This window comes from Lacerta agilis, chromosome 10 (genome assembly GCF_009819535.1).
Source record: "Lacerta agilis isolate rLacAgi1 chromosome 10, rLacAgi1.pri, whole genome shotgun sequence".
In the NCBI taxonomy this organism is placed as follows: domain Eukaryota; kingdom Metazoa; phylum Chordata; class Lepidosauria; order Squamata; family Lacertidae; genus Lacerta; species Lacerta agilis.
In genome coordinates this window covers 11,413,162-11,438,329 of record NC_046321.1, presented here as the reverse complement: position 1 = coordinate 11,438,329, position 25,168 = coordinate 11,413,162, and the positions used below count along the sequence as shown (strand labels likewise).

General features: G+C 44.2%; 1 protein-coding gene across 1 annotated transcript in view; it reads left to right on the top strand.

Annotated features, from left to right (window-relative positions):
• The window catches only part of SOX5 (SRY-box transcription factor 5), a 580,304-nt gene that overhangs the window by 178,119 nt on the left and 377,017 nt on the right, over positions 1-25,168 (top strand). The window lies entirely within an intron of this gene.

Sequence of the window (25,168 nt, the reverse complement as noted above, 5' to 3'; positions counted from 1 at the left end):
AAACTACCCCGCTTCCCAAGCTGCACAGGGATGGGAGGGAATGGCTGCCCAGTGCTTACTCAAAAAGTGTTATTGAACTTGGACTCACAGGCCCTCTGTTAGTGGATAGTCAGATTACAAAGACAGGCAGTAGCACTGAAACTTTTAAATTATTATTATTTCTTTACGGATGGGACCAACAGTACTGTAACTGATATTCCTGGAACTGCTTGCATTAGCTAAGGGAAGACACACGCACACAAAACAGCTGATAAAGGCAGAAACCAAACTGTTTTGCCACGTAAATAAAAAATACTCAGCGTTGCTAACAGATATTTTATTTTAGTGATTAGCCAAATCATTTAAAAGGGCCAGAACAACCTTACATAAAGTGCTGTTTCATGCTTTTATAACTATGTGAATATATTTATATCCTTAGTAAAGGCATATGTGTGTGTGTCACACACACACACATGCACGCACAGAGAGAGAGAGAGAGAGAGAGAGAGAGAGAGAGAGAGAGAGAGAGAAATATATATCCTTAGCAAATGTATGCAGCTATTGTCTCTTTGTGTAGATATATGCTGCAGAAATATTGCAACAAACAAACAAACAAATAAATGGAGAAAAGGAAGAAGGAATGAGGAGGGTAAATGTGAACTTAGCTTCAGCTTGTAGATCATGCAATGTATAGTTTAGTTTTCAGATTCTCCTTTTTCCAACCTTAAAATTCAGTTCTGCACAATTCTACATCAGTTTGGATTTTTTTTAAAAGTCCTCTGAAAATTCACCAGCATTTTATTGAGGATTTCTCCTCAGATACACACTATTGTGTACAGTTTTCCCTAATAAACACTTTTTTTTTTTGCTAAGCAATTACCCCTAATATAATGCATTTTAATGATATCTTCATCAACATATGCACACTTTCCCCTAATGTCTGCGTTTTTATTACTTGGTGAGATAACTGCATTGCAAAATTTGGAGAAGTTTGAATTTTGAAGGAGTTATGTATTTTGGTTTCTGTGTTGTTGTGGAAAGCCCAGGCTAGGTGGGTTTGCCTTTAAATGTGAACTGAAGCGCATCTCCACCACCACCGATTCTTAGGCACATATACTGCATGAATGGAGGGGTAGCCCTTTAAAGACCACACTGTCCAATTCCAATTTATAGAGAGAGAGAGCAGTAGGGACCTTGAAGTTGCTATCCATACTGAGAACTTAGGCAACAGACACAACTGGGCCCACAGATCAGCTACTCACAGCCTTACCCTCTATGGTGAGAAGTATTAAAATTATGTTTAAATTAGAACAAGTCTTTCTACAGCTGCATACACATTAGAATATGCAAACTCTTTGCAAATCCATGCCCTCCTCCTTTTCAGCCATGCATAAGTGGGCACTCTACTTCCCTGATACGTTATCTTTATAAAAAACCTTATGAAAAAATAGCAAAATGCTTTAGTTCCCCTTGGAAACCTGTCTCTAGTGTGCTCTTTGCATCCTTCCCAAAACAGGCATGCAACATGCATCAAAAGTGTAAACAGATCACAACAGTAGTGCTATAGATTTGTTTTTCTTTTTTAAAAAACACACACAAACGTTTATCTGTTTTCGGGGATTAACAAGTGCTGTTCTCAAATAACAGTTTCAAATAGCTGTGCCGTGTCTCTCATACTATAATCCAAACTCTTAAAAGAAGCTCTGTGGATAAAAACCCGTTGATACTGTTGAGTCTATAGGAGGCGATAAGGTTTGGTGCTAATAATAGCAAGTGTGCAAGATAACTTCCCCCTAAAACTGCCACTTTCCTGGGGTGAGAGTCACCTCTCTCCATGTACGTCCCCTTCCACAGATGCTTCGTAGGGTGCAGTGGATTGAAATAGCATTGCTAACACTGCATAGAAGCAGTGGAGGGCAGATACCCCGTTTAATGGAAGCACAAAGAGAGGGGGGAATGCTCCACCAGGAGCTATGCATTCCATATTGTGACTAACATCAGACAGATCCTCTCCGCTCCTGTTGAACCTCTGGTACTTACTGAAGATGTTTTAATTTGATGTAAGCTGCCTAGAGTGACTGGAGGGCAACCCATTCCGATGGGTGGCATGTTGTTGTTCAGTCGTTCAGTCGTGTCCGACTCTTCATGACCCCATGGACCAGAGCATGCCAGGCACCCCTATCCTTCACTGCCTCCCGCAGTTTGGCCAAACTCATGTTAGTAGCTTCAAGAACACTGTCCAACCATCTCATCCTCTGTCGTCCCCTTCTCCTTGTGCCCTCCATCTTTCCCAACATCAGGGTCTTTTCTAGGGAGTCTTCTCTTCTCATGAGGTGGCCAAAGTACTGGAGCCTCAACTCAAGATCTGTCCTTCTAGTGAGCACTCAGGCCTGATTTCTTTAAGAATGGATAGGTTTGATCTTATGGATAGGTGGCATATAAATGATAAATTATTATTATTATTAATAATAATAATAATAATAATAATAATAATTTTAGCAGGCAAGGTTTCTTCTTGTTTTTATGGTTGGTTTCAATTTGTTTTATCACTTGTAACTTTTTGTACACTGCTTAAAGGCTACGGTTTTAAGCAGTACATAAATCAATGAAGTAATAGTAATAACAACTATTTTAAACCATCTCTTCATTATAATGCATTATTATTATTATTATTATTATTATTATTACTTTGATTAATAAGTTAAGAACGTAAGAAGAGTCTGCTGGATCAGGCCAATGGCCCGCCACGTCCAGCATCCTGTTCTCACAGTGGACAAACAGATGCCTGGTAGAAACCTGGAATCAGGATTCGAACTCAGGAGCTCTCTCCTTTCCTGTGGTTTCCAGCAACTGGCATTCAGAAGTTGCAAAGGCAGAGCATAGGCATCATGGCTAAGTGGCCATTGATAGCTCTCTCCTACATGAAGTTGTTCAATCTCCTTCTAAAGCCATCCAAGTTGTTTGGCCATCACTGCCTCCTGGGGGAGAAAGTTCCAAAATTTAACTATGTGCTGCATGAAGAAATCCTTTTCTCTGCCCTTAATCTTCCAACATTCAGCTTCATTGGATTTCCATTAGTTATGAGAGAGGGAGAAAAACTTTTCTGTATCCAGTTTCTCCATGCCATGCATGAATTTACAAACTTCTGCCGTGCTGCCTCTTCCTCTCCTTCTCTCTGAACTAAAGTGTCTCAAACCCTTCGACCTTTCCTTATAGGGGTGTTGCTCTGTCCCCTATGAAGTTGATTGGCAGGTGACAAGTTTGCAAACCGGAGCCTGCCGTGCCATAGTGTTCTATTCTTAAAGGTGTAGGTTCGTTTTGTACAAGGCAAAGTCATCCAGCCTTCCCCCAACCTGGTGTCCTCAAGATGTTTTGGACTACAACTCCCATCAGCCATAGGCTGGGGATGATGGGAGTTGTAGTCCAAAATATCTGCAGGACACCAGGTTGAGGAAAGCTGAGATAAATTATTGACTCTGCTTCCAGTGAATCAAAACCCTTCGCTTGCTCGGGAGACTCGCCCTGTCTTTGGCATGATGTCACTAATGACTTCTCCACGGCTCTGAAATAATAACAAAAGGAGAATGCATCAACAAAGAGTGAGAAAGAAACTGAACTTTTGAAAGAATCAGAAATAGGCATGGTGTGTCATAGAGGAAGGAAAACGGAGAGAAGAACTGGAACAAAAAATAAAATAAAATGTGGTTCTATGTTGGATTAACTACAATCCATCACAGGCGAAATGTTTCGGATCAGTCATAGTGGGACATAAGAGTGAAACAATGTTCGCTTTGAAGATTTGGGCATGTTATACGCTTGCAGCTTTTTCACATTTATGATTTCTACATTATAGACCCATGTAAGGATGGGGGTGGGTAGGTCCTGAACTTTATCAATCCAACACCAGGCAGCCAGTCCACATTGCCAATAAGTGTTCTTTGTGTTCAGTGTTTCTGGATTCCACTGATTTTTAACAACAACAACAACAATATCAACCTAAAGGTAAAGGTAAAGGGACCCCTGACCATTAGGTCCAGTCGTGTCCGACTCTGGGGTTGCGGCGCTCATCTCGCTCTATAGGCCAAGGGAGCCGGCGTTTGTCCGCAGACAGCTTCCGGGTCATGTGGCCAGCATGACAAAGCTGCTTTCTGGCGAACCAGAGCAGCGCACGGAAACGCCGTTTACCTTCCCGCTGGAGCGGTACCTATTTATCTACTTGCACTTTGATGTGCTTTCGAACTGCTAGGTGGGCAGGAGCTGGGACCGAACAACAGGAGCTCACCCCGTTGCAGGGATTCGAACCGCCGACCTTCTGATCGGCAAGCCCTAGACTCTGTGGTTTAACCCACAGCGCCACCTGGGTCCCATAATATCAACCTATATCCCTACAAAATCAGGTTCTCCAGGTTCTTCACACACTCTAGCATCAAGCACATTGCCAATAAGTGCTTGACATTCTCTGGGAATATGGAGTAAGAGCTTTTGATTCCCAAAGGTCATGCAGATTTTCCTTCTGAAAATTGCTTTTACTGCTCCTTGAGCCTGGAGAGTTTAAAGAGAAATTGCACAGATATAAAACATGTTTACAAAATCTAGACAAATAACCATGTGGATCCAGGGATAATTGAAACTGATCCTCACTTGCAAGACAATGGGGACAGGCTACACCCTTACAGGGCCTCATATTTCTTCCATACGCAGCACATAGCTGTAAACTATGGAACTCACTGAGACAGGAGACACCAATGTGGATAGCTTTAAAAGAGGATGAGACAAATTGATGTCGGATAAGGCTATCAATGACTACTAGCAATGATCACTATGCTCCATGGTAAGAGGCAGTAATGCTTCTGAATACCAGTTGCTGGAAACCACACAAGGGGAGAGTGTTCTTGTGCTTGAGGTCCTGTTTTTCACAGATTGGTCCCTGTGAGTACAGGATGCTTTGCTTAGATGAGCCACTGGCCTGATCCAACTGGTTCTTCCTGTGTTCTTATTAACTGTCAGGAACATATGTATGTCTGGCCAGTGAAAGTCATGTTTAAGCATTCTCCTGAACATGGGACATGTAAGACTGGGGATTAGGGTTAGGAGCATGCTAGCCCTGCCTCCTCCACCAGTTTTTTCTTTCTGCATCATTCAGCCCCCAACCTTCCCTGCCTTGAACGGTGAAACTCTTCATGGGGCAGTTTACTTGCACTTACCGGTACTTACTTTACATATCCATAGACTATGCTTTATCCTTTGGAGGATTCTACTCATGTTCAAGCAAACATGAGTTAAAGCCCCTGAAAATCTGAGGTTTATTGGGAGGTGTTTTCTTTTTAAAGGTAAAGGTAAAGGGACCCCTGACCATTAGGTCCAGTCGCGGATGACTCTGGGGTTGTGGCGCTCATCTCGCTTTATTGGCCGAGGGAGCCAGCGTACAGCTTCCGAGTCATGTGGCCAGCATGACTAAGCCGCTTCTGGCGAACCACAGCAGCACACGGAAACGGTGTTTACCTTCCTGCCGGAGCAGTACCTATTTATCTACTTGCACTTTGATGTGCTTTCGAACTGCTAGGTGGGCAGGAGCAGGGACTGAGCAATGGGAGCTCACCCCGTCACGGGGATTCGATCGGCAAACCCTAGGCTCTGTGGTTTAACCCACAGCGCCACCAAACTTAAGAAGACTCTGCTGGCTCAGGCCAATGGCCCATCCAGTCTAGCATCCTCTTCTCACTGTGGGTAACCAGATGTCTACGGGAAACGCACAAGCAAGATCTGAGCAAAAGAGCGCTCTCCCCATCTGTGGTTTCCAGTAACTGGTATTAAGAAGCATTGCTGCCTCTGACTATGGAGACAGAGCACAGTCATCTTGGCTAGTAGCCATTGATAGTCCTGTCCTCCATGAGTTTGTCCAAACTTCTTCTTATTATTATTATTATTAAAGATTTTCTTGGTTTACAAAGTGTGTGTAATGTCTCTCGTATTTTTCCATAAAACATTTTTACAGATCAATTTTAGTTGTTGAGACATTAGGGAGAGGGGGGGGGAGGAAGTGGGTGGGATGGGTGGCAGGGTGGGGTGGGGAGATGATGTTTCTATTTTCCTTAATATATGTAGGATTTGGTATCAGCGTCGCTTGTGTTGATTCTCTGTTGTTTGCTTGTGTTTCTTTGGCAGTGAGAGGTCATGATCGGCGTAGGGTGTGATTGTTCATTTGTAGTTGGCTGTGGTGATCTTTGTGTGAGTGGGGTGGGTGGGTGTTTTGGATCAGGTTAGCCATATTGATTTGTATACTGTCGGTAGATTTTTGTCATTGTCTTGTTGGGCTGCGTGTGCGATGAAGGGGGACCATACGGGGGTGAAGGTGTCTTCTTCTGTTTGTCCCCGTGCTAGTTTTAGGTTGTTGGTTAATTTTTCTAGTAGGGCTGTTTCCCATACTACTTGGTACCATTGGTCCATATTGACTCCTGACAGGTCTTTCCAGTGTCTGGTTATGATGTTTCTGGTTGCCACTTACAACACAAGGAACTCATAATCCATCTACTCTCAGCAAACTTCTTTTAAAGCCATCCAAGTCAGTGGCCTTCGCTCTCTATTGTGGGAGCAAGTTCCAAAGTTGAACCATGCACTGCCATAACAAACGGTCATAGCATGGCTTTTGTGTGTGCGCGCACACTCGATTTAATTTTGAATCTATCTCAGAATGTACCTTTAAACATGGCTGGAGACCTCTGCCCCCTTGCCCTGTAAGTCGTCCTTTACTGAAATATGACATGACACCTTGCCATGACTTAAGAAGCAGCCCGTTCTCTTTCCTCTAGCCAGATTCTGTGAGCGAGGTCATCTTTTGAAGGAGCAACTTGTTGGCAAAGCTGTGGATTACCTTCATAAATATCCAGCACCCAAACACCATTTTTATTTTTCTTACATTTCACATGCTCCGAAGAGTTCTCCCCCTGAGGCAGAATACAGGCACTGATATAAATATTCTCCGTGTAACTAAAAAGAGCCAAAAAAACAAAAGCCAAAAGACTAAGAGGAGGAGTTGTCAAAACTGAGTGAGTTCCTCCAGGTTTTCCATCTGCCCAAGTAATTTACTGCTTAAAGACACACAACATAAATTTAACATGACAAAGCACGCAGTCTTCAATCCACTTACACCAAAGTCAGTCCACAGCCCAAATTCATTGAGAACACCCTGGCAACTTCAGCCAGGAGTTCTCAAGGGGCAAAGTCTTCTGATCAATTATCCTTCCTTGTACAGGTAGGGAACCGTGTTGGTCTGCCATAGTCAAAACAAAATAAAATAAAAAATTCCTTCCAGTAGCACCTTAGAGACCAACTAAGTTAGTTCTTGGTATGAGCTTTCGTGTGCATGCACACTTCTTCAGATACAGATTTCTTCAGATACAGATTCCTTGTAAGGTCTTTCAACAGTTATTAGATATAGCAAGAGAGGGGGGCTGCAACAAAATGCTGCAGTGCAGAGTGCTCCTGTTCAGATTTCAAGCCACTCCATCCTTTCCTGTCCAGCTCTTTGGGGGTTCCCCTCTCCAAGAGTCACCCCCCCTCAAGATTTTTGTGTCCTTCTGCAAACCTTGGTGTGCCTCCCAGCCTGCTGAGGTGTGTGTGCGGATGGTTCTGTTTGTCCCCATAACAATTTACACTCATGAAATTGAGTGTTGCTATTAACATAATCAATGGGGTAGGGAGCCTCAGCCTTAAAGTGATTTGGAGGGCCACATTCATCCTCTACCTGGCCCTCAGAACTCTCCCTAGGGCACAGCTCTCATTGAACTCTGCCAATGCCTGGAAGATAAGGAGGGATGTATGAGTGCATGTAGAAAATAGCCTACTGTACATATAATTTTTAAATTATAAATGTTCGCCCACCACTAGCCCCATCTACCTTCAACATTAATTAACTTTGTGAAAGTATTTCAATACCACCACATCATAAAATGGAGGTGTACAACTATAAAATACAGAATGCCATGGAAAACAAGGGAAGTAATCATTACAGTAATGTGTTAATCAATTTCAACATCTGCAAAAAAAACAAAACCCAAAAGATGCCCCGAAGCCAGTAGCAAGGATGCCTGCTGAATCTCTGCTGAAAGAGAACCACTGCTTTAAGGTATCCTGGTCCCAAGTTGTTCAAGGTTTTGTAGGTCAAGGCAGGAGCCTTGAACCTGGCATCTGGCCTTTGGAAGGATGCCTGAAGGAAATGCAGCCCCCAGGCTGCAAAAAGTTCCCCAGCCCTTGTATATAGGGTATCTAAATGGAACCTCCATGCGTCACTGGAGGGAAGGGCAACACTGGGAGATGCTGTCACCGTAATGTTCTAAATGGGGGTTTCCTGGAAGGATCTGATAGCCGCTGCTATCCAGCAGCCTCATATGTTTTCAATTATGCAAGGCATAATGCAGTGTCCATAATTAAAATGGATGAGGCAGGGCACAACAACAGGAGGGCATTTATCGTGTCAGAACTCTTTGATTTTCTTAGTTTGTTTGGGAGGAGTGGGTATGCTGTGGTGCAGATAGTTTCAATTGTGTCCCTCTCAAAGTGTATCCATTTTTTTGTCTCATCTTCTAGTATATATGGGATTATATGGCATGTTTGGTTGGCATTGTAATATGCTTCTATGTTGGGGATTCCCCATCCTCCTTCTGAGGTGGGGAGGTGCAGGTATTTGGGGCTTATTCTTGGTTTTTTGTGAGAGAAGATAAAAGAGTGTAGTTTTCTCTACTGAGCATCTCTGTGCAGTCAGCACATAGAGACACCAGTGACAGACCTTGAGGTCTCAAATGTCAGCGGTGTCCCGTGTGACACCAAAATTTGGTGTCCCAACAACTCTTGGCTTCCTGTCTATTTCATAGTTGCACCCGGTTGCACCCGAACCGGCCACACTTCCTTAAATCTGGAGACACTGTTTTAACACCCCATGGCAGTTGTGCGGGGGGATGTTTTTTTTCAGCTCAAGGGCCACATTCCTTCATTGCTAATTTCCTGGGGGGCACGTGTGAGTGGCGGACAGGGCCAAAGGGAAAAATAAGTGGGTAGGGCAATGGATGTGACTCTTTCCTTTGTATGGAAGGTTGCATTTCAGCCATGTGAAGACCACAGGGTTCTGCATACAGAGACACACCCTTCTTCATTCAGTCAGGTAAGAGGCATTATCCCAGTTGAACAACAGCCAGGCCAAAGCATTCAAGGAGGGTGTACAGCCCAGCTGGTAAGAAGGTTATGTGAGGAGAGGGTGTACCCCAAAGAGTGTCCCAAGGGTCAGCTAAATAAGGCTAAAAAGCTACATCTGGCCCTTAGGCCTGAATTTCTTTGCCCCTGGATGTTGGAGTCTTAACTCCTTCAACCTCAGCTAGCATGGCCAGTGTTCAGAGCTGATGGGAATTGTAGTCCTCCAACACCTGGAGGGCCACACGTTCTCTACCCTTGCCCTGTTGGGTGAGGAGCACTCTTGTGGTGGTTCCCAAATGCAGTGTTTTGCTTTCCCCCATAGGACCTAATGGCACCCACTCATTCCATGAGGGATAGCTAAGTTGGTAGAGCATAAGACTCTCAATCTCAGGGTCTTGCATTTGAGCCCCACGCTGGGCAAAAGATTCCTGTATTGCAGGGGATTGGTCTAGATGATCCCCATGGTGTCTTCTAACTCTACAGTTTTATTATTCTGTGATTCTGGGTTAAGAACACCAAAACAGCGAAGGCTAAACCCTCTGTATTGGCATTTGAGGAGAAGAGGGAATTTAGTTTTTTTTTTTTTTTTTTTTTTAACAGAATTTATTGGCATTTTCACAAAACAACATAAACCCAACCCCCACACCTACAAATATCAAAACAAACACAAATACAAATACACATACACATAATGTCAGGATTCTTCTTCTTATCTGTATATCTTACTATAGGAAAAAAAAAAATTCTAGTTCCGAATCTTGACACTTGACTTCCCCCGCCTATACACCTTCGGTTTTAATACAATACACTTTCTCCTTAACATCTTTTCTCCATAGAAGTTTAACTTATCTTGATATAGAAAGAAAAAACACCTTTGTCTTATCTTTTGCATTATAACCTAAAACTTAACCAAATATTCTTAGAGCTAAACTTATTTCTTCTATCATTTAGCATGCTGCTTTTAACTTAAATTCAATATCTCCTTACTTATTTAAAATAAACTTATTTAACAAACTTCACACTCCGATTTCGGATACCATGGCAGACCATCTATGTTATACAATGATTAATTCAACCCACTCCCCTTTTGTCCATTGTCTTCTCCTGTCTTTCACCAGAACCGAATCCCCTATTGTATGCTTCTGAATGTCCACAGATCCAGGTTACAACCACAACAAACCCTGCATCGAGCTCCAAGATGTTCATCCTCTGCATTCTGAGCTTCTCCGTAGCTTTGTACCAAAATTCTTCTTCTTGTAGAAATCTTAATTCTCTGTCCCTCGACCCCGAGCTGCCACCTCGGAATCTAGATATTAAAAAACTTTCCGTTTCAGGGTTTCTGCCACCCCCTGAAAACAGTCCCTGTTCCAATCGGATTTGCTCTACCATCTCAGACCATCCTTCCAGCACATCTTCCAGCTCTTTGCAAAAGTCTGTTTCCATTGAGTAGATTTTTTGGAAAGCCTCCTCTGTGGAATACAGATTATTTCCATTTATAATCCCACACAAGACTCTTAATTTTCGATTAGCCAGCTCCAATTGAAAGACAGTGAGCTTTTCCTCTACCTCCCAGTCCTTCTGTGCCAGCATGAGCGCAAAGTCCAACATCTTCGGGGAAGGGAGGTGGGTATCAAATTACATTTCCTGTCTTTTTCCTCCTTTGTCTCAATTTTCTCCTGCGCAATTCCAAATCGCCGCCATTTCTTCCGAAGCCAGAGTATAAAGACCAAAACTTCAAATGGAGATATTTTTCCTCAATTAACCCCTAAGAGGGAATCTCTACAGAGTCAGTTTTCAAATTCCAAGCACTTTCAAGTGATTAGTGTAGCAGCAGTCACTTAAAGAGTTAATTCCTTCCAACCCCCGAAGGGAGAGAGGCGGGCTGCCTTTTCTTTTGATCCCAGAGCTTTTCCCGAAGTACAAAGAGTCAGTCAATTACTCACAGCTTCTGGTTTCTTAGCAACTTCTTAATGACAGGTAGAACAGAGACGCTCCTCACGGACTTTGCCGCCGCATGTAAACATCCCGGTTGGGGCATGTCCCCTGAAGCCCGACTCCGTGGTCCCTTCACCCCCACTCCCCCCTTACAGGGGGTGCGGGGGAAGGGTTCGGAGCACAACGGGCATAGCCGGGGAGCCCAGGGCGCGGGACGCTCTTCCCGCGCCCCAACCAGAGCCCTGCATGCGGCTGCAGGGCTCCTAACCCCCGGGATGAACTGGGTGCCTCGCCACCGAAGCAACCCAGGACCATCCGCAATGGCGCCAGCCGCCGGAAGTCCGGAATTTAGTTTTTTTTTCCTCAGCTGTGTCCCAGATTGCAACCCGTTTGTTTTGCCCCACATAGTTTAATGAGAGGCATCGCGAATAAAGCATGCTTATATTTGCATATTCCCATTCCTTTGTTTACATAAGGCTACCCCTTCATTTGTATCGACCTATCCGGGGTCTGCCTCCTACCATTCCAATGTGCTTGATGCTAGAGTGTGTGAAGAACCTGGAGAACCTGATTTTGTAGGGATATAGGTTGATATTGTTGTTGTTGTTAAAAATCAGTGGAATCCAGAAACACTGAACACAAAGAACATTTGTTTATTTTCCAATTTTCTTTTTAATTTTCTCTTGCTTCTTTAATTTGTGTGGTAGTTTGCAGGGGAGGGGGGGGAACTAGTTTGTACACAGGAAATGTTCAGTAGCGCAATTAGCAGGGGTGCCATTCAGATTTCTGCAGGGGGTTATTGGCAAAGAGATTTCTGTGGACAAGGATCCTTTGCTTTTAATTCTTCCCAGAGGAAGGATTTTGCCAAAAGTGGCATCTCCCTTTGCAGCAGGTGCAACAGGGAAGAAGAACACTGTTCTGCAGTGAACTGGGCAGCCTCCACTAGAAAAGCAACAGGCAAGCCTACTTTTTATCAGTTGGTAGGGTTTTATTGGTTCCTTTTGAAAACCTATACACCGCCCAATTCCAATGCATTTGCAACACTCAGAGAGGCACACATAGTCATTACTGAGCTTCTGGGTGGTGGTGTCTCTATGTTAATTTCTGTCCTTCTTTAAACCTTAGGATTTCCCTAAACACATTGATATATCATGCATATGTGTGGTGTTGCTTTGTCTACATAGGGGTCAATGCTTGGAGTACTGAGATTAATATTAGTATATATTATTCATCATCAAGGCATGCTGGAATGCAAACATGAAGGAGTGAATGGTGGTGTACATGGGGTCAATCTGTAAAATCATAGAATTTTATTGATTACTTTCTTAAGTTTGTATACCACCCTTCATCCAGAGATCTCAGGGTGGTTGAACCCCTGTCTCATGCTGACAGCTTCTAGGAGCCACAGGTGAGAGCTGAGTGCAGGGTGGGGAGTAGAGGTGGGAACACACTACCCTTGAAGGAGCATGACTTGTCCCTCACCAGAGGTACTACCTTACCCCTAACACCCCACAGAACCAGTAACACTCCAAATATTGTTCGACCCCAGCTCCCATCAGCCCCAAACAGCGTGGCCAAAGGTCAGGGATGGTGTAGTTCAGCAACACCTGGAGGGTAACAGCTTCCTCACCCCTAAGTTAGATGCTAATTCAGTGCAGGAATCTCAGCAAAAGCATCTGTGACAGGTGGCCATCCAACCTCTGCTTAAAAACCTCCAGGGAAGGAGAGTCCCAACACCTTCTGAGGGAGTCCATTCCACCGTCAACCAGCTCTTTCCATCAGAAAGTTCTTCCTGATGTTTAGTTGGAATCTCCTTTCTTGTCACTTGAATCCATACTATCCTCACCATAGTGTGGTGTAGTGGTTAAGAGTGGTAGACTCGGAATCTGGGGAACCGGGTTCGTGTCTCCGCTCCTCCACATGCAGCTGCTGGGTGACCTTGGGCTAGTCACACTTCTCTGAAGTCTCTCAGCCCCACTCACCTCACAGAGTATTTGTTGTGGGGGAGGAAGGGAAAGGAGAATGTTAGCCGCTTTGAGACTCCTTCAGGTAGTGAAAAGCAGGATATCAAATCCAAACTCTTCCTCTTCCTCTTCTTCTTCTTCTTCTTCTTCTGAGCTAGGTTAGGCAGAGATAGTGACTGGTGGAAGTTTGCTTTGTGGCTGAGCAGGGATTTGAACCCAAGTTAACTTAGGGCCAAGTTCCATACTCTGATTACAGGATTAGCCAATTACAGGTGTTGCTCAACTCCCATATAGCTAATGATCAGAGATGAAGGGAATTCTACTCCAGCAATATCCAAAGGACATCCTATTGGCTACGGTTGTTCCATTGACTCTCTTTAGAAGTAGGGCCAGTCACATTTAATCCATCCTTACCTGCCTCTCACCCCCCCACACACTTGTTCAGGAAAAAGAAAAGTCTCTGGCAGTGGCACCAGTATAGACTCCCTGGATTCTATTTTCACCATTGTGTGATTATTCTAACTGCTGGTGAAAACTCTTGGCATTTTCACCTTCCTCTTTCTTCCTGCAATAAGATCCCATTCCCTTCTGGTTTACCATCAGTCTCCATGGAGAACAATTGGTTTCTCTCTTCCTCTTAACAGAATTTTATGAATGTAGGTGCCATGAATCAAATCTTTCCAGAGCAGGCATTCTCTTTCTGCCACACAATGCACAATTATGTGCTCGCTCTGTGTACACTGGCTCCCATTTATCAAAGGATCAGCATTTTGCTGCCATTTTAGATTTCATGGAGAGTGAGCAAAAAAATGCCGGTTAAACAATGATTCCAATTTCGAGAGAGCAGTTGTTCCCCATCAATATCTAAGCGAGCCATATTAGCACCGGTGTTACTGCTACTACTCAGGATCAAGTTGCTAAACGTGGGATCCAGCCAAAGTTTAGCAGATTTAAATCGGCTGTTCATTTCAGTGGAAAATTTAAGCACCACCTGCCATGCTCTCCAACTGAAATGGATGGAATTTACTGAAAGTGCTAAGCTTGGCTGGATCGTACAACTCTTGGACTTTCAGAGAAGCTCATAATCTGCAAACTATCATCTCCTGTTGCACTGAATAGGCTTGTTTCAGCTTTCAGGCCAAAAATAGCGGTTACAAAGTAGGGGGGAATTTTTCCTGAAGAACACTTTGATTGTGGGAGCATTCACCTTTCCCCCCTCAGTTCTATTCTGCGCTGTTTCTCCCCCACCTGATGCTGCTTTGGTTCCATTTTTCTTCTCCAATGTGAATGGGTCACACCAATCATCTCAACTAATCTATAAGCACACGGTGAACTCGATGATGTCACAACACGTCATGTTGGGAATCCGATTGGGCTATGTGAGGGTATCACTGAGGACAAACAGTCAGTTGAGTGAGCATGAGGAAGCAATGCTTCCTAAGTTAGACATGTGCATAATTCCTCCCAGCCCTCACTCAGTGAACTGGATGGTATCACTACAGCAGGGGGTAGCTAGCGTGGTGCGCTCCTGATATTGTTGGACTACAACTCCCATCATCCATGACTTCTGATCACACTGGCTGGGGCTGATGACAATTGTAGTCCAACGCCATCTGGTGGGCACCTCATTGGCTACCCCTGTGCCACCCTGTGCACACAGTCAGAATTGATTTCAAGATGGGATCACGGATGGCTAATGAAGCAGGAAAGGACAATACAATTGAATGAAATATTTTTGCTGTTTTGTGTTTGTGTGTGTGTGTTTGTGTGTGTGTGTTTAGCAGTGCTGAAAACATTCCCAGAGAACAGTATGCAATTTCTGCTTAGCCCTAATTAGTATACATATATATACTGGCATTGTTTAAGTTACCAATTACAGTTAAGACTGGGATTTAAAAATGGTTGAGTTTGTTGTTTTTTTAAGAGTCAACACATTGCATAATGCTTTTCTTTACCACTTCTGGGTCTTTTTTTGTTTCTTTGCAATTCAGCTTCTTCACCACCACATAAACACCTCGCATTTATATATTTCAAAGTATAAATCAGTTGTATTACTTAAAAAAAAAATCTCAACTTGACACGCACTAAATTCCCATTAATGAAAATGACAGCTCAGCATGCCACTTCCTGGAACAAAAAATAGGTTCCTAAATATACCATCTAAACTGTATTGTAGCCAACTGTATCAAGGCTTCCAAAGGGAGCCCTTGCTACTCACAACAAATCCCCATGAGAAAATATATCAGATGTAGCCCATTCTCACTTTTCCTACTTGTAGCCCTGTAAAGGATACAGACTTGGCATGATGGGGTGTGTGTGTTGCGTATCTGTAGCTGAGTGTAAAAGACGTAAATGAAACCTGTGTAAAATGTTAACTGGGCTCATACCAACAGCAAATTTGTACTCCCACATACAAATCCTTTACGTAGCCAAAACCTACCTCCTCCTTGTGTGTGGATGATGCCACAGTTGGACACCCCCTCCCCTGCAATAACAGCACAGTGAGGACTGAGCATGCTTAGCGGGCACAGAATCATGAGTATTTATTCTAGGGGAAAAGGGGGAAAAATCTGAGGGTGGGAAGGGACAATGTCATAGAGTGTTCTGGAATTGGGCAGGCTGGCATAAGCCCCAGAAACACTCTGCACTGCAGTCTTGTGTTATGGGTCCCACTTGAAGAACTCATGTTTTCCCCACAGAGCGTTTCATGGGACCTTCATAGCAATACAGTTGTTGTTGTTGTTGTTGTTGTTGTTGTTGTTCAGTCGTTCAGTCGTGTCCGACTCTTCGTGACCCCATGGACCAGAGCACGCCAGGCACGCCTATCCTTCACTGCCTCTCGAATTTTGGCCAAACTCATGTTAGTAGCTTCGAGAACACTGTCCAACCATCTCATCCTCTGTCGTCCCCTTCTCCTTGGGCCCTCCATCTTTCCCAACATCAGGGTCTTTTCTAGGGATTCTTCTCTTCTCATGAGGTGGCCAAAGTACTGGAGCCTCAACTTCAGGATCTGTCCTTCTAGTGAGTACTCAGGGCTGATTTCTTTGAGAATGGATAGGTTTGATCTTCTTGCAGTCCATGGGACTCTCAAGAGTCTCCTCCAGCACCATAATTCAAAAGCATCAATTCTACGGCGATCAGCCTTCTTTATGGTCCAGCTCTCACTTCCGTACATTACTACTGGGAAAACCATAGCTTTAACTATACAGACCTTTGTCGGGTTAAGTACTTAATTCGTTCCGGAGGTCCGTTCTTAACCTGAGACTGTTCTTAACCTGAAGCACCACTTTACCTAATGGGACCTCCCGCTGCCGCTGCGCCGCCAGAGCACGATTTCTGTTCTTATCCTGAAGCAAAGTTCTTAACCTGAAGCGTTATTTCTGGGTTAGCGGAGTTTGTAACCTGAAGCGTATGTAACCCGAGGTACCACTGTACTATTGATCATCATCTGTTAGGAATGCTGTTCTTTCTAGTGCTGTAAATCACTTCCAAAAAAGGGAAGGAGGGAAATCTCTGTTTGATCATCCAACACCTGAGAGGGTCTGTAGGGAAGGAGACCCAAGTCAATTTGAGCTTTGTGAGTGCTTTGAATTGGTCATGGAAATGAATTAAGCTAGACAGGCCAGTGAGTTGACTCAGTAGAGGGCAGCTTCCTGAGTTCCTATTTGCTATCTTACCTTCCCCCCCCCCCACTCTTTTAATTGCACATCACTCTGCTCTCTTTAGGGTTGACGAGCAGACCATAACTGATTGTAAATTGAAATAAATATATTGAGGACATTCATATGATTTTTATTAAAATGTTTGCAGGCTATTTATTTTGGGGTTTGTTTGTTTTTTAACTTTTCCAAAACAAGCTTCATAGTTTGCAAACTTCTTCAGATGCAGAAATAAAATAGCTGGCCAAAAAAAAAATATCGGCAGCAACTGATCGCTTTTAAGATGTTCACAAGCAAACCAGGTTCAGAAGAATTTAACAGGTTCTCAAGAGCTGATTTGATGATGTGAAACTGTCACTGTGTAGCCATCGGAGTGGGGGGAAACCCCACTTTTTGACAACTGTAAAAATGATAAAGGGCCTTACAGTTATTTCTCTCTATCTTTTTCTATCTTTTCCCATCTTGCTTTTTTTTTGGGGGGGGGGTTAAAAACCACTCTTGTTTTGTAGATTAGTCTGATTCTCATTGTATTTTATGTTTTAAAAAATCCATAAAAATATTTAAAATAAAGTGCAAGGATCTTGAAAGCCAGGAGTTGCTAACCTGTGGCTCTCCAGGTGTTTCTGGGTGACTGTTGCCATAATTCCTGACTACTGGCCATGCTGGCTGGGACTGATGGGAGTTAGAGTTCAGCAACATCTGGGGAGCATAGGTGAGCCACTCCTGATGAGGGGGGGGGGTGCTTCACTGCTGCCTTGAGAGCAATTAAGCCTCTCTGCATAAGATACCAAGATTGCAGTTCAGAAAATAGATAAACCAACAGAAACAGACTCTTTAACCCCTGTGTTCCCACCATACACAGCAGCTGGAGCTGTAAGCACATAGCCTGGCTGAAGAACCAGCTGCTTCAGAGGTTTGTTGTTTTGATGGGGAATTTGGGGAAACCCAGCCACACACTGACCAGTCTCTAGTACAGCTGCACAGTGCTATCACAGGCTTCTCTCTCTCTCTACCTCTCTCTCTCTCTCTCCTCTCTCTCTCTCTGTGAGAGCTGTGTGCATGCAGCCCCACTTAGCTGGATTAGGCGAGCACCCTCCCCATGTATAGCACCCATTTTCACACACGATTCTTCTTTCGGCTGGGCTAGGGAACCGCATGCGGAGATATGCCCCTGTGCTGGATTAGAGTGTTTATATTTAGCATTCCAAAAGAATACAAATAAGGGCCACTGATTACCAAAGTTACTGCACCCCCACTTCTCTTAAAATAACATCGTAAGTCACTGCCAGCATGTTTGCCTTGATCTGGGGAGAAACAGATGCAAACAGAAGCAACAGGGTTTCGCTGGAGGGTGCAGCTACAGGAGTGGGTGGGTGAGTGAGTGGGTGGGGAGAGTCCAGGAGGCCGAGGCAGATCACCACACAGTGTTGCTGCTGCTGCTGAAAAACAGGGGACTGCATGCAGTATGGTTCACCTGCTAGAAGTGGGAGGGAGGGAGGGTGGAGTCAGATAGAGGCTCTCCACCTGCTTAAGAGTTCACCAGAGTTGTCAACGTAGACTTCCTCTCTGGTGGGGTGAGGGAGTCAAGAGCAGTGATGGTGAAGGGCTGTGTCTCAAAGGTAGGCCACATGCTTTGCATTTGGAGGGCTCCAGGTTCCATTCTTGCCATCTATAGAATCACAGAATCGTAGAGTTGGAAGGGGCTCCGAGGGTCATTTAGCCCAACCCCCTGCAATGCAGGAATCTCCACTAAAGCATCCTTGACAGATGGCCACCCAAACCTCTGCTTAAAAACCTCCAAGGAAGGAGAGTCCGCTGGAGGTTTCTAAGCAGAGGTTGAATGTCTTGGATGCTTTAGTTGACCTTCCTGCATTAAAAGGATCTCATCCTGGAAAGTCAAGAGTAGACCAGGGTGGAGAAGTAGATTGGAAGGTGGTGGACTCTCCTTCATTGGGGGATTTTAAACAGTGTTTAGACAGCTATCTGTCAAGGATTGTTTAGTTGTGATTCCTACTTTGCAGGGCTTGGGTATCTCTTCTAGCTTTACAGTTCTATGACTCTTAAGTGAGGGAGCTAGGGCCAAACACACACCCAACCTCTCTGCCTGGTTCTCTAGACTCTCCCTAGCTACACATCATTTACATCCTTTATTCCCAGGCCACACTCTATACCTTGTGTGTTCTTGCCTGGCTGGTATGTGTCCTTGAACTGTGATAAAGCCTCTTGCTTGCCTGGATGTATGGGTTTGTGTGTATGGGTGAATGGTGGAAACCTCTGACTGGCATTTAGCCTAGCGTACTAAGTAAGAGTCATGGCCTTGTGCGCCACCAGCGTGTGGCTTCTTGCAAGGTGGCTCATGAGGCCATTCAGCTCCACACCCAAAATACTGAGCTGGATGGGCCAATGATCTGACGGCATAAGGCAACTTCATATACTTTCTGTGTAAGTATCTGACTCAAGGACATCAATTCTCGCCCATAATTGATTCAGTAGCTCATTCCTTCTTGGCGCGTTGCTATTCTCTCTTGCCGCTGCCCCCACAGCTATTTGAAATGAAAACTTTTGCTAATACTAACATTACGTTTATCTCTTTATGTTTGCAGACAGATCTTCTTGCATAGTAATATTGAGTTTTGTAGTCTTTAATCCCAAGTAAATGTTCATAGAATTGCACCCTCCGCTATAGTATAAAAGACTATACAAGCTTCTCCTTCTCCACCCTGGGAATTTTAGGCTGTGATCCTGTGCACCTTTACCTAGGAGTAAATGTCAGTGAAGAGGGTGGGACTTCATTCTCTTTAACAATACAAAGGATTACACAGTTAAAAGCTCACTGAAATTATTTTTCTTTGGCTCTTATCTGTTGTTTCTTTTCTGCTTTGGCTGGTTGGCTGAACATTGGAAGATTCAGGACAGTTTTTAAAAACAAAAATCAAAAATACTTCATGCAGTGCATAGTGAAACTGTGGAACTCACGCCCACTGGATACAGTGGTGGCCACCAACTTCAAAAGAGGATTTGGTATGAGCCATGATGGCTATGCTCTGCCTTCCGTCACCACCTCTAACCATTAAACTTCACCCCAGAGGCCTTTCCCTATTTACTTTTACCCCAGAATGCAATTTTGATACACCTCTATCATGTCCCCCCTTTCTCACTCCCCCCCCCCAACTAAGAGACTTCAAAGGGAGTAAAGTGGTTGGGGGAACATTTTGAATTGGGGGGGGGGGAATGAATGACAACGAAAGGTTTAAGCAATTATTGTCTCCTGCCCCCACCCAGTCCACCACTCTTCCACTCATTCAGAAGCAATCCGCATCTGCTTTACTCAATAAAACAAGAATCCTGGAGCAGAAACTGCTAGATATTTCTTTTCTCTTTTGTGGACCACTTGAAAATTGGTGGGGGTCTGGGCAGACCACTTAACGATTTATTTTGTTCTGCAAATCAAAGTGCAAGCACACACCATATTTTAATAACTGTGGCTTTGTCCTTTTGATCCACTGGACATGCCTCTTTTTATGAGCAAAGTTGTTTGAAGCTGATCTCAGTCTGCACCAAAAATAAGTCCAAATATTCCAGTCCAGACTTTCTCAGAGTAATGCCTTCCAGGAGTCCAATTCCCATCAGCCCCACAGACCCAACAAAGAACTAATAAGGATCAGGGAGAGCCACGTACGCCACCTTGAGCTCCTTGGAGGAAACAGTGGGGTATATGAGCAATAAATAAATAATAAATATTTGGAAACCATGGATGTCTTAAATGTGGAGGGGCAATCATACCTGTCCTTTCTTCACCTGAAGTTCATGTGATGTTCTGAAGGTCCGAACAGAAGCTGTATATATGCATGGATTCATGCTCCTTGATGACACGTGCAAGTCATATGCGCATAGACTCTCTTCAAACATTTAGATCGATGTATAGAGAAGGTTAGGACTATGGGTTATGGACATGATTATCTGCTTTTCTCCATGCCCCAGATATTTGAACAGGGCTCTGGTTAATTGTGCAAGTCTCCACACCCATCTCTGAGTGGGTGTTTGCATCCTTGCATTACTCCCCCCCCCCCACATGTATTCTCATATTTATTTTATTTTTAAACATATTTTGTGTTTTGATGCTAAACACACCCTGATATTTTATGATAGGGCAATACAGAATCATCAAAAAAATAAAATAATTGGGATTGGACTTTTGGAATTGCCTATATTTAAAATAATCAACTCTGAACACATGAAATAATAACCAAATAGTGTGTTGTTGTTGTTGTTTGCTGTTTGCTTGTTAAATTTATAATCCACCTTTTCACTGCATGGTGTTCAAGGCAGCTAAGAACAGTGATGTTGAAAATAGCCACTAGCCCAAGTTCTTGTTGTTGTTGTTGTTGTTTTTAAACAATTGGCTTAAATTCAATAAGCAAAAGTGTTGACAAGGGAATGCTTTTCCAACAAAGAATGGCACAGAACTGCATTAAACTTGCATATTTTAATTTATAGGCATAGATGCAAATTTAGAAATATCTACTATGTGTTAAGTTCACCTTCTCCTAGTAAGGAAAGGCTGCCACCAGGTGAGCTTGTTCCCTGTTGATGGGCATTTCCAAGGTCCCTGCTGCTTTCCCCTTCTTAGAGTTATTTATCTTGAATTCACAGCCCTTCAAACAGCAATGTTCTATCTGCAGTGTTGGAAGCCATGTGCTTCCGAATACCAGTCGCTGGGAATCACGAGTGGGGGAGAACGCTGTTGCAGTCAGGTCTTGCTTGCAGGCTTCCCAGAGCCATCTGGTTGGCCACTTTTGAGAACCGGATGCTGGACTAGATGGGCCCATTGGCCTGATCCAGCAGGGCCTTCTTACGTTCTTAAAGAGTGCCTTCAAGAAGAGGACTGTTCTCTGTAAAGTGGGGTGCATATCCACCCTACAAACGCCTGTGGTTTTTAACATGTATATGTAATATCAGTATACTGCCTGCCTGTGAGTGTCAGAGAGAGAGGGTGTGTGTACAGGAACGGACATACCAAGTTGTGATAGGGTCAAGAGACTGAGATCCTATTATGTCTAGGGCCCAACTGCAGGAAACTGGGGGAAAGTAGGAGGAAGGAAGTGAGTTACTGTGGAAAAGAAATAGAGGATAGTGATATAAAGAATCCAGAACCATTTTCCCTTTTCTTTTTTTTAAGGCAAATGATAGCCTTAAATGATAGTCTTGGTAGCTTGGTTGGTTAGAGCATGGTGCTGATAATGCCAAGGTTGCAGGTTCAATTCCCGTATGGGATAGTTGCATATTCCTGCATTGGACTAGAATGATCCTCAATTCTACAGTTCTATGATTCTAAGTGTTGTTCTTGCTGTAGTACATATCTGTTGTCTGGGCAATTTGCAGAATAGTCTCCATACTAAACAGGGATTTCCTAATGGAAGCCTCCCCAGAAAACCTAACCAAGCACATCTGCTTGGCTGACAGTTGAAGGCTTCCCTGCAGACACTTCACTCCTCTCTTCCCCTTGCTGCTGAGGGTGAGCAATGCAACATAGTTTCTCGTGTTCGACCATCCCAGTAGCTGCAGGCATCTTCGTTCTCTCCCTGTGTCTCACCTGGTTGTGGTTGTTTGTCGCTGATGTGTTAAAACTTGCTGTGGCACGGACTGGGGTGTGTGTGTGTGTGTGTGTGTGTGTGTGTGTGTGTGTGTGTGAACGGTGCACATGAACATGTTGCATTTGTGGGCAGCCCTACCCTTAGACAGAGTGAAGCAACTCCCTCAAGGTGGCTGATGCTGGCGTGCGGGTGGTGAAGTGGTGGAGGACAGAGCTTTGTGGAGGGAGCCAGCTGAATCGTGAGAGAGAATGGCAGCGTTGCAAGGCTCAGTGCCTGCTTATTCCTGGGACATTCTGGGATCAAATCAGAAGCCGGGGTGGTTTCTGCAATTCCAAGGATAGAAAGAGAACTGCGAGTAAATTGATGTGTTGCTCCAACCACTTTTGCCCGTGGCCCCGCCAAACACTGGGATGTAGCCCTCAAGCTGGAAAAGTTTCCCCACCCCTTCCTAGCTTGCCTGATTGTTATGGAATAATTGAAAGTACCTGCAGAGGCTAGAAGGTGCTAGGTAGTAGTAGAAGGACTTCTATGTTACAGACCCTCCAAGTGTCCCTATTTTCCAGGAACGGTCCTGGATTTACAGAAGCCATCTCAGTTGCTGATTTAATCCCAAACTGCCCTGCTTTTCCTTGTTGTTGTTGTTCAGTTGTTCAGTCGTGTCCGACTCTTCGTGACCCCATGGACCAGAGCACGCCAGGCACACCTATCCTCCACTGCCTCCCGCAGTTTGGCCAAACTCATCCCAGTCGCTTCGAGAACACTGTCCAACCATCTCATCCTCTGTCGTCCCCTTCTCCTTATGCCCTCCATCTTTGCCAACATCAGGGTCTTTTCCAGGGAGTCTTCTCTTCTCATGAGGTGGCCAAAGTATTAGAGCCTCAACTTCAGGATCTGCCCTTCCAGTGAGCACTCAGGGCTGATTTCTTTAAGGATGGATATGTTTGATCTTTTTGCAGTCCATGGGACTCTCAAGAGTCTCCTCCGGCACCATAATTCAAAAGCATCAATTCTTTGGCGATCAGCCTTCTTTATGGTCCAGCTCTCACTGCTTTTCCTTAGGGCGTCCCTATTTTCATCAGAGAAATGTTAAGCGGATATGGTGTTATTTTAACCCAGAATTCCTCAGCCTGGTAGCCTGCCTAACCTTTTTGGGCCACCCCCACCTTGGTTGCATAAACTCATCCCTAGTGCCCCCTACCTAAAGGAACATTTCCACACACACACACACACCCATGATCAGCCTGGATATTGAGATCCAGCTCTGAGGGTCTTCTGGCTGTTCCCCCACTGTGAGAAGTTAAGTTACAGGGAACCAGGCAGAGGGCCTTCTCAGTAGTGGCACCTGCATTGTGGAACACACCCCCCCCGTCAGATGTCAAGGAGAAAACCAATTATACAACCTTCCATAGACCTCTGAAGGCAGCTCCATTTCTTGAAGGTTTTAATGTATGATGCTTCTTTGTTTCATTTGTATTTTTGTTGGATGCCACCCAGAGTGGTTGGGATAACCCAGACAGATGGGTGGGGTACAAGTAATACATTATTATTATTATTATTATTATTATTATTATTATTATTATTATTATTACCCCCTATGAAAAGCATTGCTCAGAATAGTGGTTTGCATGACCCACTAAGGAAGAAAGTAACACAATAAAATTCAAAACAGTAAAAGTTGATTTCACATTTATTCAAAATCCAGTTTAAAAACTATTTAGTTTAACTAATTCAACGAAACTGGTGAACCAGTGATACCAGCTTTTCAAAGCCTGGTAGCTATTTACACTTCCAGTACCCCCTCTTCTCGGGTAATCCCACTGCCCTCCATGGTTTGGTATCACTCATTTTGGGAACCACTTCTTTAGTTGGGTGGGGTGGGGTTGGACTACAACTCCCATCAGCCCCAGCCAGCATGATAGGAGTTGTTGCTCAGGTTGTGCCAAGGCTGCTTTAGCCAGAGTTGGGAGCAGAACGAAATGGGGGTGGGGGGTGGGAGAGATCCACAGGCAGTCAAAAGACAGGGCAAGTCAGGAAAACTGGGTACAACCTGGAAAACGGTGGTTGCGTGTGTTTGTGGTTGTGTGGCTGGCTTTATCAGGATTCACACACACAAACATTGTACCATATGTGGTTTTCTGTCCCTTGTGGTGCAGTCTATCCTCCTATTCCATAAAGCCAAGGGTTGTGTGTGTGTGTGTGTTTTAAACTGAGTTAAACCCTTAAAAAAAAGATCTGGGGAGAGGGGGGAGCACTATGGATTATCCTCTCACTCCCCCCCCCAACCCCCAACCCCATAGTTTGTGGTGATGGCGGTGGTGTTGCCAGGCTGCTTCCTCACACTTTGTGGGCAAGGCAGTGAAACCGACAGAGTGAATGACAAGTTGTTTACAGGTTTCCTTGAAGGGGCCTCTGGTATATTTCAATCTGTCAAAGTTGCTTTTCTTTCCCCAGAACAATGCTTGATTGTTGTGTAGGGTGTTTTTTTCTTTCTTTCTTCCCCTTCCCCTTCCCCTTGCACAGAGACTTTTTATTTAAAAAAAAAAAAAACGAAGAAGAGGTGGGAAAATTATATATATATATATATACATATAGGATATCACACACACACCATGTACACAAACCCTTTGGAAATATTGAAGATTGTCCTTAGGTGTTCAGAGTTTCTTTCTTCCCCTTTCTCCCTCTCTTTCTCCTTTCCTCCCTCCCTTTTTTCTAACTCCTCTCAATGAGTTGCTAAGTGCTTTTCTGTATTAAGCCAGCAGTCCTTCTTTAAGTTTCTTTTTGGCCACTGATCTTCCCCCCTAGCTTGCCTCTCTCCCCTTGGCAGGTCTTCCTCTCTACAAAGGGGAGA